This window comes from Solanum pennellii, chromosome 8 (genome assembly GCF_001406875.1).
Source record: "Solanum pennellii chromosome 8, SPENNV200".
In the NCBI taxonomy this organism is placed as follows: Eukaryota; Viridiplantae; Streptophyta; class Magnoliopsida; order Solanales; family Solanaceae; genus Solanum; species Solanum pennellii.
In genome coordinates this window covers 53121807-53135189 of record NC_028644.1, presented here as the reverse complement: position 1 = coordinate 53135189, position 13383 = coordinate 53121807, and positions in this window count along the sequence as shown.

Genomic DNA, 13383 nt, shown 5'->3' with positions numbered 1-13383 from the left:
TTTTCTTTTACCCTAATTATCATATAATTCATTATGATAAAAGTAACCCATTATTTATTTCAAGGTTATCTCCTTTAACCCTCCAAGTAAATAAATTATTAAACTTACCCCAACTAATTTCATAAGGTTTTTCATGAATAGTCCAAAACACCCCTTTAAAACTTTTAGCAGAAATCCGACCCAGTTAGGTTACGCAACCTGTGACGGTCCGTCGTGTCTATGACGGTCCGTCCTGCAGGTCTGTCACAAAGTTCAGAGAGTCAAATTCTGTAAAAGGTTTGTGACGGTCCGTCGTACCTACGACGGTCCGTCCTGCAGTTCCGTCGCGAAGTTCAGAGAGTCGATCTCAGTACCCAGATTTTCAGAGTTTAAGTGTTTTGGAACGAAGCCCCTCGACGATCCGTCGTGCCTATGACGGTTCGTCCTACTTGTCGTCGAGGGTAATGAGAAAAGTAGCAGAAGGAAATTTACAAGTATGGGACGACGGAATCCATCACGGGCCGTCGTGACCATGACGGTCCGTCGCGTGGTCCGTCGACCCAGTCAGTTTTTATCAAAATAATCTTACTGCTCGAATCGACTAAACAGGTCGTTACACATTTCCTTGTTGAAGAAATGTGTAGGTGATCTGACATCCGTACTACCATTAAAGAGTGTGGTTGTGGAGGAGAGTCTCACTTATGAAAAGGTGCCAATTGAGATTTTGGACCGTTAGGTCCGTAGGTTGAGAAATAAGGTCACTTTAGTGAAGGTTTTGTGGATTCCTCTCCCTTCTCTTAGTTTACTCTTGTGTAAATTAAGTCTTAGTATCATGTTCCTTCAATAATTCTTGCATTTTCAGCATATTTACATGTTCTTCGAATTCAGGATTCAGTTTATAGTACTTAGTGGTACGGATTGTAGCTCCTTCCCTTCCTAAGGGGGAGATAATGTAACACTCAGAATTAAAAAAAGATCAAATGTCAAACTTTATAGAACATGCAGGTGCCACCGACAGAGGCCACCCACGACCCTTGGCTGGGACCACAGACCGTATATGTGGTCTATAGGGTCAGGCACCCAGAATTTTTAAAAGAAGTCCAGAACAACGCCAGGATTTAGGTGGGACCACGACCCATGTTTCAGACCCCCAGTTTTCAGCTCACTGAAGCCAAATAACGACTGACAGAATGGACCATCAGTCGACTTACGGTACGTTTGTCAGGCCCATCGATGGCCCCATCAAATTTTCAGTTAAGAGTCTTTTTGGTCTTTTCCCCTATGCGTTAGATACCTAAACTATGTCGTTTAACCCCTAAATTACTTAATTTTGATTAGTTTAAGCCTAGTAACTTAGTCAGAACTTACCTTAGGCGATTCATTCACCAAATTTCATCAAAACTTGGAGAAAAATAGGAGAAAAGAGGGGACCTAGCCCTTCTAAGAACGCAACGGGTTTTCTTCAGTTCCAGCCCCGAAATCGAAGGATTTTCCATAGATTTCGTCACCATATGTGTGAGATTTCACTAGTGGACTCCTTTAAGGTCCCTAGAATTGTGTCTGATTCTTGATTCGCTATATTTTGCTTACACCTAGGATTTCTAAAACCTTATATCTTGATTGTGATTTAGTTGTTATAGTGTTCCCAACAAGATTATCATGTTTTTTGTGAAATCGTTGCTTTGTTCTTTGCGTGAAATTTAAAACCCTAGTTGTGTAGATTCTCTTAGTTCCTGAATTACACTTGCTAGGTTAATTAAATAGATAAGCATGCCTTTGATTACAATGTTTCATTGCGAGTACATAAATGTTGCATTCTCAGTTAGCATGTCAAAATATTGAGCTAATCCAATATTTCAGTTATGTTATGTCAGACATATTTTTAGTTGGGAATAGGCTTAGCATCGAGTTGGCTAGGGTTCAGTTTACTCCCTCATAGTCCTAGAACTACGTGCCCCGGAGGTTTAAAAGTCCCCTATGTGGGCATTAAATTTGGTGATCACGTCAGTCATGCCTTTATACCCATGGCAAGGTATATTGAGTCCTCTCGATGGGGCGTATATATCGGACTCCACATTTAACTCACGTGGCTTTCTGTTGGTTAATAATAGCTCCCATAGTCAGACTCTAGTGCATTTGACTAGGTTTTCAGTTATACTTCAGTATTCAGTCTCATCATGATATGTTAATTATCAGTACTTGGTCATTGCATTCAGTTTAGTTCTTTTCAGTATATGTTCAGCTATTCTACATTGTACATGCTCGCTCAGTACATTCCAAGTACTGATGGATACTCTGCGCTACATCCTTTCATGATTTAGGTTCATGTCCTCATCATCAGATCACGCGTAGATCCGTTCCTAATCCATATTTAGTAGCATCAACGGTGAGTCCTCATACCTCGAGGACAATAGACATGTTTTCCATTGTCTTTAATTTCAGTTTTGCTAGGGTTAGCTGGGACATATCCCACCAACTCTAGTCAGTTAGAGGCTTTTTCAGACATATTATTAGTTTCAACTTTAGTTTTGAGTGATTTCTCAGTATCACTAAACTCTTCGAATGTTTTGTATATATTCAGGTCAATATTGGGTATTCTCCATCATTCAGTTAACTATTGTTTTGAGCTTTTACATAGTATTTATTATTTCGTTGTTCTAGTATGCTTATGACATGTCAGCTCTGAGTTAGCTTGGGATCACTCGTGATCTTAGATTCTGTGTTTACGTCAATGGGGTAGCATCGAAGCTTGACATGATAGTTGGTTAAAGTAGTTGAACACTTATAGCTTTAACAATTCATTATGTTAGTATATAAAAGCTTTTATGATCACAATTTTGTAATGAAGAGGCAAAAGTAGTTTAAAAAGGAATTTTGCTGGAAAAGATAATAAAGAAAAAGTATAACTAATGAGCGTTGATAAAAGTTTGGTTCTTCGGTATCGGGACCCTATTATCGAACGACAATAAACTGAATACTGAAGTATAGAAGAAATAGAACCGAAATCAAACTGAAGAACCAAATTAATTCAATTCGTTTTAGATTTTTCGGTGTTATGCCTACCTCTTTTTGTATCTCATTTCTTTTGCTAAGTTAAACCCTTTTTATATGCTCCATAGTTCTGTAACGAGACTTGAAGTAGACTTTACTTACTTTAGTATCCTAACATTCACTACCTTGATCATTTTCTGAAATTATTACCTCCAAAAGCAACATCTTCAGTTTGTATTTTGACACTACCGTCAATGTTCAATTTATCTTCTTGTACAAGAGACCTAACTATTAGCTAACTTGTTTGGAATAGGGGTTTGACTAGGAGATACGTCAACACAAGTACAAAACTACAGTTTTCCTCTGCATGTTTTCGTACTTTACAGTGTGTTTGTAATAGTCTCACTAGATATAATACATCTTTGTCGATATTGTTTTGACTCATCGTCCCTTTCCTCAAAGTCAGACGAAACTTGGTTTTCATGGGGGCAGAAGGTGCTTTATCGAAATTTAAACATTAAGTTCAACTCACAAAAGAAAATGATGTAGGTCTCCAATAGTGAATGTGCTTTAGTTTGTCCTTACAAGGAAGGTCACTGGATCATATAATTAACTTTTAATTAGTAGGGACTAGTATTGCTAGAAAAATTTAAAACAAAAAGCAAGCTATAACTGTTGGGTTTTAGCAAGTGTGAATGGGAAAAGAAAAGAGAGAATATGAAAAGCGAGGGAACTACTTTGGAGGGAAAATGAAAAGTCATTTGCAAAGTGCAAATGAAAAGTCATTTCTCCCATATCGGCAAAAGAAAGGGAAATTGTTGTCCTTATAGAAGGAAACACTTCCATTACTTCTTAAAGAGCTAAGAAGAAGATGCCCCCTCGCGCCGTCGTCGTCATCGCTCGCTCGGCTTCAGCTTCAATTAGCTACATCTCTTTTAAAAGCAATTATATATTACTAGGTGATAACCACAAGAAAGTATCAACCAAATAAAATATGCAATTTTAGTCTTCTAACGATTTTGGTGAGTTCAATTCTTCCAACAAGGTTATCAATCAAGTATGTACTAATTATCCTTTCAACATTTAGCTCAAAATTCATGATAATATTAACGAAATATATCAATTTTAGACTATCAAGTATATGAAAACTTATATAGCAAAATAGTATACTCTATACTATTTATGTTTGAGCTAATACACCTGAGATACTCATAGATGAAGAGACTTGGTTGATAACGTGTGATAAAATGAAGCATGTGTAGTAAAATAAAATGACAAGAAGAAAAAGGAGAGAAATAAGAACTCACAAACAAATAGTTTTGAATATATGAGTTCAAAATTTCAATAGTACTTCCTCCTTCCAATAATAATTGTCCGCTATACTATTTTGGGATGTCCAACCATACTTATAAACTTAATGAAATCAATGGATAATTTTATACTTACTTCCTAATTTGCACTTATCATTAATTATATTCATTTCTTTATTACATATTTCAAATGAGCTAATAGCCCGTCGTACGAGCCTCCCACTAGGGGCCCACTTCGCCAAAAGCAAGAGAAATTTCATTCCTTTCTTTCCTTTTTTCGCCGCATGTCGCCATACAAGGGGAACATACAGACGTAAAAAAGAAGGTCCTATCAACTTGTTCCGACCTAGGTTAATAAGTTCATGAGTTTGATCTTACTTCACCGTCGAAAAAGGAAAGAAAGACGTTCAATCTCCAAGTTTAACACAGAGATAGCTCCCTTCTTTTTACATAAAGTAGTAGTAATAGTAGTACATCTTTTCTATTATTGAATATAATATTTTTCTATCACTTACTCTTTCCTTATTTTGTCTCAAAAAGAGAGGACTATATATATACATGTATATACTTGGCACTATGTATAATACATAGATATCTATTTGCCACGTAAATATTGGGTCACTAAATATATTATTTGGATAGTTAGATTACAACATATTGTACGTTGTGTCTTGTGTGGATATCCATCTTACACCTAATGTATAATGTGTACATATGGGTCTCTCTCTCTCTTTCACACACACACACAATTTTACAGTTTTAATTTATTTTTATTTTTTTTTACCTTTTTAGCTTCTATTCATTTCTCCCCTTTTAATCTCGTTTTCTTTGCTCTAATTAAATTTGATTATCTTTTTCTGTATTAATTTAAAAAAGATTCCTTTTTAAAGTATTTTTGGTCTCTCTCTCACACAAAATCTAAACATAATTTTCAAATTAGATTCGAGACCTTACTTATCACTTTCCTTTTCAGCATTTATCCCCCCAACTTAATTCTTATGCTTCACCTTTCACCTTTAATATCATAGAGAATTAACTTTCAAGAATTGATCAACTTTAAATAATGAATATGGATTTAGAGTTACAATTAGTCAATAATAATAGATGTAGAAGCTTAAAATGGGAGGCTCAAAATATTATAACCATTTAAAAGATTCATTTAGTTAATAGTGACTTTTATTTCACAGAGAAGGTGTAGCTAATATTGAAAGATGTCTTTTCTTGTTTAGAGATCGTTTTGATTAGTACTTAGACATATCAAGTGCTACTTCTCGTTTTAAAAAAATGACTCAATTTTTTTTAATTTATTTTAAAAAGAATGATTTTCTTATAATATTTTAACTTTAATTTTTTATGTGACATGTTAAAGTCACAAAATTAAAAATAAAAAATTAATATATGAAACATAACATTAATTTAGAATCATAAAATTAAAAAGATATTTTTTCTTAAATTTCATTCCAAATCAAATTAGATCTGTTTACCATTTGGTATACATCAACCTCAAAATTTGATTCATGGGATGTACATGAGTAACATGGCAGACCTTATCTTCAATTAAGTACGAATTGCCGCCAATGCTTCCCTTTGTCAGTTATGCTTCTCTCTGTTTCTATTGTTTATTCATTTTTAAATTGACATACTTATTAATAAAATAATTATTGTCATAGTGTATTTTGTTGAAGTTTTGCTATGATTTTCTTACCTTATTAAAGTTTAATTTTTCAGAAAAGGAAAAACAAAGTATTACCATAAATGTTTTAACTTTCCTCTAAAGAAAAACATTATTTTCTTTCATATTTGGTTTATTCTTTTCTTAGAAAACAATTTGGATATCAATAAATTGAAGATCCCTATCTCAAACTAATAAGTCATATTTTAGGTATGAAACTTACGGTTTCAATAATTTAGGTATAAAATTTTAAAATAATTAAGTGCGGATTTGACATTTATCTCATTTTTTAATCCGTGACACCTTTTTTAGTTCGTAGCTAAAAGATTGTCATATTTATATAATTTTTAAATAGTAAAATTTTAAAATTTTCTTATGATAAACAAAAATATTTTAATCCACTTTTTTCTTAATTTTATAACAAGTTAAACTGTGTCACACATATTGAAATAAATAAAATATTACCATTTAGGAAGTTAATAATTTTATCTTCCCACCCACCCCACGCAAAAAAAAAAAATATTCTTTACAATAACATTTATAATCAATTTCTAAGTAACATAAATAAAATTTGTTGTTGATTAAATATTATATATAATAAGAGGCTACATTAGCAGCTAAGGGTTGCCCTACTTGCTTTGCCCAGTTGGTTGCATCATGACGTTTCATGCAAAAGGTAGGTCCCAAGATCAAAACCAGCCAATGCTAGTTTCTAATTTCTATTTTTAATTCAGTCATCCAATGGGTCCGCTTCAGTTGACACCAATTTTATGTTTTATCATATATTTTTTTTGTTCACTTTTAATTATCGTAATTTTTTTTTAATTCAATTTCAATTAACATTTTATGATGTATTTTTTTAATCACATTGATATGAAAAAATTGCAATCCGTAATAATTTTTCTGTAGGTTTTGTATATCTAAATTTTTTGTTTAAAATATATCGAATTAATGTGACAGAGTAGTGATTGGTACAATTATCGACTTCAATTAGTACATTCGATCCTAAATTCTTCAGATATCAATCTTGTGAATGTCAATCTTTATTTGCTAACAAATATTTAGTCATCTCTCCAAATTCTACTGCTCTTCATAAAACGAGACTAAAAAAGTAACATGGTTTTTTTTAAAATGACCTAAAAATTACTAAAAATTAACAATTTAAAATATTTAGTAGACACATTAAAAAACTGATTGAACTCTCGAATACAGAAAGTAACATATGTTATTAAAAACTCAAATAAAAAGTACTATAAGTTAAAATAATTGATATCTTAAAATATTCACACGACAAAAAAAATGTTTGTGTTGCTTCTGTCACATAAATTAGGATGGAAATGATTTTAAAAATTTTAATTTTAATTATACATAATAAAATAATCGAATAATTGAAATGCTATATTTTTCTAAAATAACCGACTGAACTGTCCTACCCTTAATATTGCCTCTACTTTATTTATTTTTACTTAAATTTACAAAAAATTATTCCATTTCTGTCCTCAATTTCATCGCTACTTTTATTTTCTATATTTTCTGGTTGTGCACAGGCAACGCCCAAGCTTTATTTACTAGTCTGTTTGGAAATTCCAGGATGTTTCTGACGATTCATAAAAATAATCAATATTTAATTTCATAGTTAAAAATTGGACACTTCAATTTTCATAATGCGAACTAGTTACACCATTTACGCTTTCCATTTCTATTTATATCTCAATTTTTTTTTAGATGGATTAAGAAATTAAGTAAGTTTATTATTTTATTTTTATTTAATTTTTCAAAATCATCTTTTTAATTAATAAATATAAAATAATTTATTTTAATTAATTAATTTGATCAATAAACATGAATTATTCATTAAATTTTTCTATGTTAGTTAAATGAATATTTTCAAAATTAATAACTTATAAGAGTAAATTATAAAGAATACAATCATTTATACATTGATTTTATGAAATGACAAATATGATGAATTAACTATTTATAGTTAGGATGATATATAAAAAAACAGAGGAAATACTCCATTTATGTCTATTACTTGTCTGCTTTTCTTTTTAAATTGTCTCAATTACTTGTTTATTTTGACAAATAAAAAAAATAAATTTTTTAGACATATTGTATCACCAATTAATTACTTTGAAAAAGCAGAATTTCTTTAAAATCTTAAGTTTTTATTTTATTTACTTCATAATTAATAGAGATAAAATGATAGAATCACTATATCAATAATTATTTTTTAATAAATATATCGATTTAAAAGTGGATAAATTAAACAATTAGAAACCGAATAAATAATATATAGGGTGGAAAATTTCAAAAACAAATTAGGTAAATTTGTTGGGGATTGTGTATACAACTAGATATCATATGCCCGCGCCAGCGCAGGCTCAACGTATGGTAGTTTTTTCCTTCAAATTTCTGTGGCACAAATGAAATTTGAAAAGGTGAACTAATTTTTTTATTTGTTTTCTAAAAAATATTTTAAATTGTTAATTTATGGAGTTCCTTTATGTTATTTTCGAATAATATATGTTACTCTATCTGTTTTATTTTATGTGATACAAGTGGATTTAGGAAAGTAAACATAATTTCTTATATAATTCTCACATATTTTTAGTTGTTATTTTATTGTGATTCATAGTAGTTTTTAGTTCTTACGTTATTTTCAAACAATATGTGCAATTTTTTTTGTTTTGATAAAAATAAGGGAGTCAACCAAATTTCATTATGTTTTTCTAAAAATATCTTAAATTTTTACATTGCGTTTTTAAGTTTCTTTTTTTTTATGTAATTTTCAAATATGTAACAAATTAGAAATTAAAACGAAGAATCAAAGTTTTCAAATCATTATATTTCTATGTTAAAATGTTCAAATCTTTAAAATTCCACATATGTTCACAAATTAATAGAAGGAAGCTAAACAATTTATTTTAAAAATATAATAATATATGAAAGCTCATTTCAATAATAACACATATATATTTCATTTTTAATATATGACTCCCTCCTTTTTGATTATATGAACTTATTTTTTATTTCATTTCAAAAAGTAAATAACTTCTGAATTTTAATTTTTTTTATATAGCATATTAAAGATCACAAAATTAAAATATATTTCAATACACAAAATTTTATATACATATAAATTTTAATTTTTATTTTGATTGGTTTCACCTAATGTTATACTTGAGATATAATTATAAAGAGCTAAGCGTAATCATTATTTGTTAACTTTTGTATAATAAATAGATATCACAATAACTCATAAAAAAAAGAAATAATAAAAATGAGGTAATACAACAATACCTAAATATATTTTTAGAACTATTTAATTTTCTTGTTATCAATCTTCATAGATTTTTGCTTGCATGAGTTAAATTTTTATTTTTAATCACCATTCACTTTATATATAGAAAGATGTTTCTAAAATTATTTATTCTTAATAGATTTTTATTAGAATGAAATTACTTTTTATTATTGGTCATCTTTAATACAAATATATCATCTTATTTATTTTTATTTGTAAAGTTACTTTTAACATCTTTTTCTTTAATTTCAATCTAATATATATTATTAATTTTATCAGACTAATTTATTTTCAAGTATATTAATTAAAGCGTAAATAAAGATTGAAATAATTAATTCGTGATATTTTTATATAAAAAGAAGGTTTTTAATAAGCATAGTGAATAGAAAAATATTAAGAATTAAATTAAAGTAATAATAAAATAGAAGTAATAATAAAATAGGTACCAAAACAACTCACAAAAGGAATAAAAAGGAAACGAAGTAACAACAAAATAAGTTAATGGTAATCACAATTACTTATGATGTTTCTAGAACTATTTAATTTTTTTGTTATCATTTTTAGTAGATTTTTGTTAGCGTGAAATTATATTTTTGCTCTTGATCATTATTCATTTCATATATAGAAAGAAAATTCTAAATTTATTTATTATCTTTCTTCATAGAATTTTATTAATGTGAAACTACATTTTTGAACCTTGATCGTCCTCCACTTCACTCTTTTATATAATAGAAATATTTGTGATTAAAGAAAGGAAAAATAAAAGTAAGGGAAGTTCCCAGAAAGAACCTTAAATACAAGACATTAAATAGGCACGTGATATGGAACATTTGTTGTAGGAGCAATTTTCATGCAAAGCAAAAAAAATAAAAATAAAATTGCATGTGATATTAGGACCCACACTCCTTCTCTATTCCTTCACAAAAGCTTGACACCTTCGAGATGGATAGAAAGTATCTAATGACTACTCTTCTTTGTGTACTTTTATGACAATGACAAAATCAATAAAACTCATCTATATTGCTTTGTCTTTACTTTCAACTTTCTAAGCAAATATGATAAAATAGGAGTTAAAATCATTTCTTAATTAGGCTGATCAACTTTCAAGCATGATCTAAGTATGAAAGAAAGAGTAACATTCTTAAATATTCCATCTGTCCCGTTCAATATATACTATTAATCATATATTTAGATATAATATTCATTATAAAATAATTAGTCATTCAATTTTAACAAAAGTTTTATAGATTGTATATTCATTTATGATATTTATTTATTTATATAATAGATTCTTTAGTGTATAGAGTTTTAGCTTATACACAGAAAATTAAATCATCAGTTCTTTTAAGTAAAAAAAAAAATTCACAATCTAAGATGAAAATTATACGCGTCACCGGTATAATTGTGGCACAAGATTATACATAATTTATCTTCTTTATGGAAACGGTATACCTCCAACTTTTTGTGTTTGTATGTATTGAACCGAATAGAGATGATTGTTTTAGACTGACTAACAAAGACATATTATCTAAGCTGTTAAATGTACTTATATTCTTAATTCTGGTATAACTATTATAACTTGTATATATTAATTATCGTTTTGATTTATTAAAATGTGAGATTCTAAGAATAACTCAGTATATCTAGTAGATTGGATGAAACTAATATGTATTTGATGAAATAATAAATTAGTTCATGAAATCCATATCTCAATATAGAAGTGTATGACATTTTTATTTAGTATAAGGGCAATAAAGCAATTTAATTTTGCACTTTTGGAGTATATTATATATATGATATATAGTGAAAGAAAAAAAAAGTGTATTTTTGACTTAACCTTTTTTTTTTTTAAAGGTGGTGAGAAAGTTGATGGATGTGAACTTCCCTAGAAAGATCAAAGTTAGCTTTATTTATTGAAGTTGGAATAGATCATTTAAGATTATATTGATGATATCCCTTTTGAGAAGGTTATAAGTTTTTATAGCGGTAAATCTTATAAGTGGAGTTATGAATTTAATATGAAATAAGTTAAGCAGCGATATAAAGTAAATTAATCATTGAACTAAATTCATCAGTAATTTAATTTATTGATTAGTATCTGTAATAATAATCTTAGAAATTATATAAGTGTTTAATGGCTAATTTAAAAATATAAATAGAGGAGTGCAATTACGAATTTCTAATGAAATTGATTATAATTTATCATGGTAAAAATAATTCAAATTAATTATTTGAAATTATTTCTATAATATGAAGTTTCATTAATTAATTATATGAACCCTACGGTGCCTATATTTAACTAGAACTCATAATTCTATTTTCTAGGGGAAAGGGGAAAAGTCATGTGACAGGCGTGTGTTTTTTCTTTTTGGACTAGGAAGAAATCTCTATAAATAGGGGTTCTTCTAACCTATGAAGAAAGAAGTTTTCTATACAATACTTGCCCACTCAAGTATTGAGCAAGTTCATATGTGAACTTGGGATCATTGTAAAAGATCGTAGAACTGAAATTGGGCTTATGGATTTGCTGGAAGATATTTGTTCATGCTTCAAGAGGTTATTCTTAAATTAAATTTCAATAAGTTTATGTGCTCTAGCATAAACGTATTAGTTATCTATTATGTATGTAAGCGACATGATTCTGATATGCTTCGATTGTGCATATAGTTTTCCAACACGTCCAATAATAGTTATTCATTATACTATTTTGGAATGTCCAATAATATTTGTCCACTTTATGAAAACAATGGATAATTTTACACTTAGTTCCTTGTTTACCCTTATCACTAAATGTAGTAATTTTCTTATAACATTTTTCCAGACAGTGTATCGATTATATTTAAAGGGCGATATTGTAAAATTATCCTTCTATTTATAGTTTCTTAAAAAGTGTGCAAAGTTAATAGTGAACAAGTATTGTTGGACAAAGAAAATGTCTCATAATCTCCTAACTGTAAACATGACACACTCCACACCCATAATTAAGACTTTAGTAGACACAAGTTTACAGACTAGCTATGAAACTTACGCCGCTTTGATTCCAACTTTTTAACGCCCCAATTCTAAGCCTGGTGTCATGACCCGACATTTTGTTATTCAATTTTAACACAAAAATAAGGGAGAAGAATCTAGAGTTACGGAAATGTTAATGGAAGACTCTAGAATTCCCTAGAGTTTTCTTAGAAGCTCTAGAATGTCATAGAGTATATCTTAGAAAACCTTAGAATTCTCAATTCTCTAGAAGTCTAAAGAATTCTAGAAGAGGGACTAGATATTTTCCAGGAAAGCTTTAGAATTTTCCTGAATTAGAGAGAATTCTAGAATGTGGAGTAAAGTGTAAATATGTAGGAACTTATAAAGTAAATATTATTTTTACTTAAGCCCTTAAGGATTAGTATAAATAGAGGGTCTCTCATTTATAAATCATCCAACAAGTTGCAAGCAATCTTTAACAAAGTTATACAAAGTCTTCTTCCAAAGCTTACTAAGTCTTTCTTGCATTCTCTTAGAAATCACAGTTTCAAACAGCTTACTTGAGCTTACAAAATCATGACAAATTCGTGAGTAAGTTGTCAAGTTCCGCACAAATTTTTAGTGAGACTCTGAGTCCGTGACTAAGTGGTATCAGAGCAAAGGTTCGTACTAAGGGAATAACGAAGGAGACTTTAACACCGCTAGTACCACCAACGTCAGGCTGAATGGTGAAAAGGAACTCCGTAGGGGAAGGAAACACCTTAAGAATAGTGATAAGATGTTGCTCGACCCTACACCAAGCGACACACTAACACCTCACCCGTCTTTGACCACCGAAGCAAGTGAGAAGAATTGATCGCAAGGGTTGAGACGACGAATTAGGCCGTGTAGATCTAAGGCAAGCGCTTGAACGAGGTCGATGGAAAATTTAGAACTATGGAGGACTTCACTCTTGAATAGACTGACAACATCCGCAAGGAAAGAAAGGCCGCAAGAATGCCAAGTTTTAGATGAAGTAGGCTATCACTTCCTTGGACTATCGGATCATGGATGCACTTAGTACCGTTGCAGTCATGGGAGCCGAGATAAAAATCACTTAAGGAAGGCAAGGAAATTGGGAGATCTACTTCGACGTTCGATCGAGATAGGGAGGC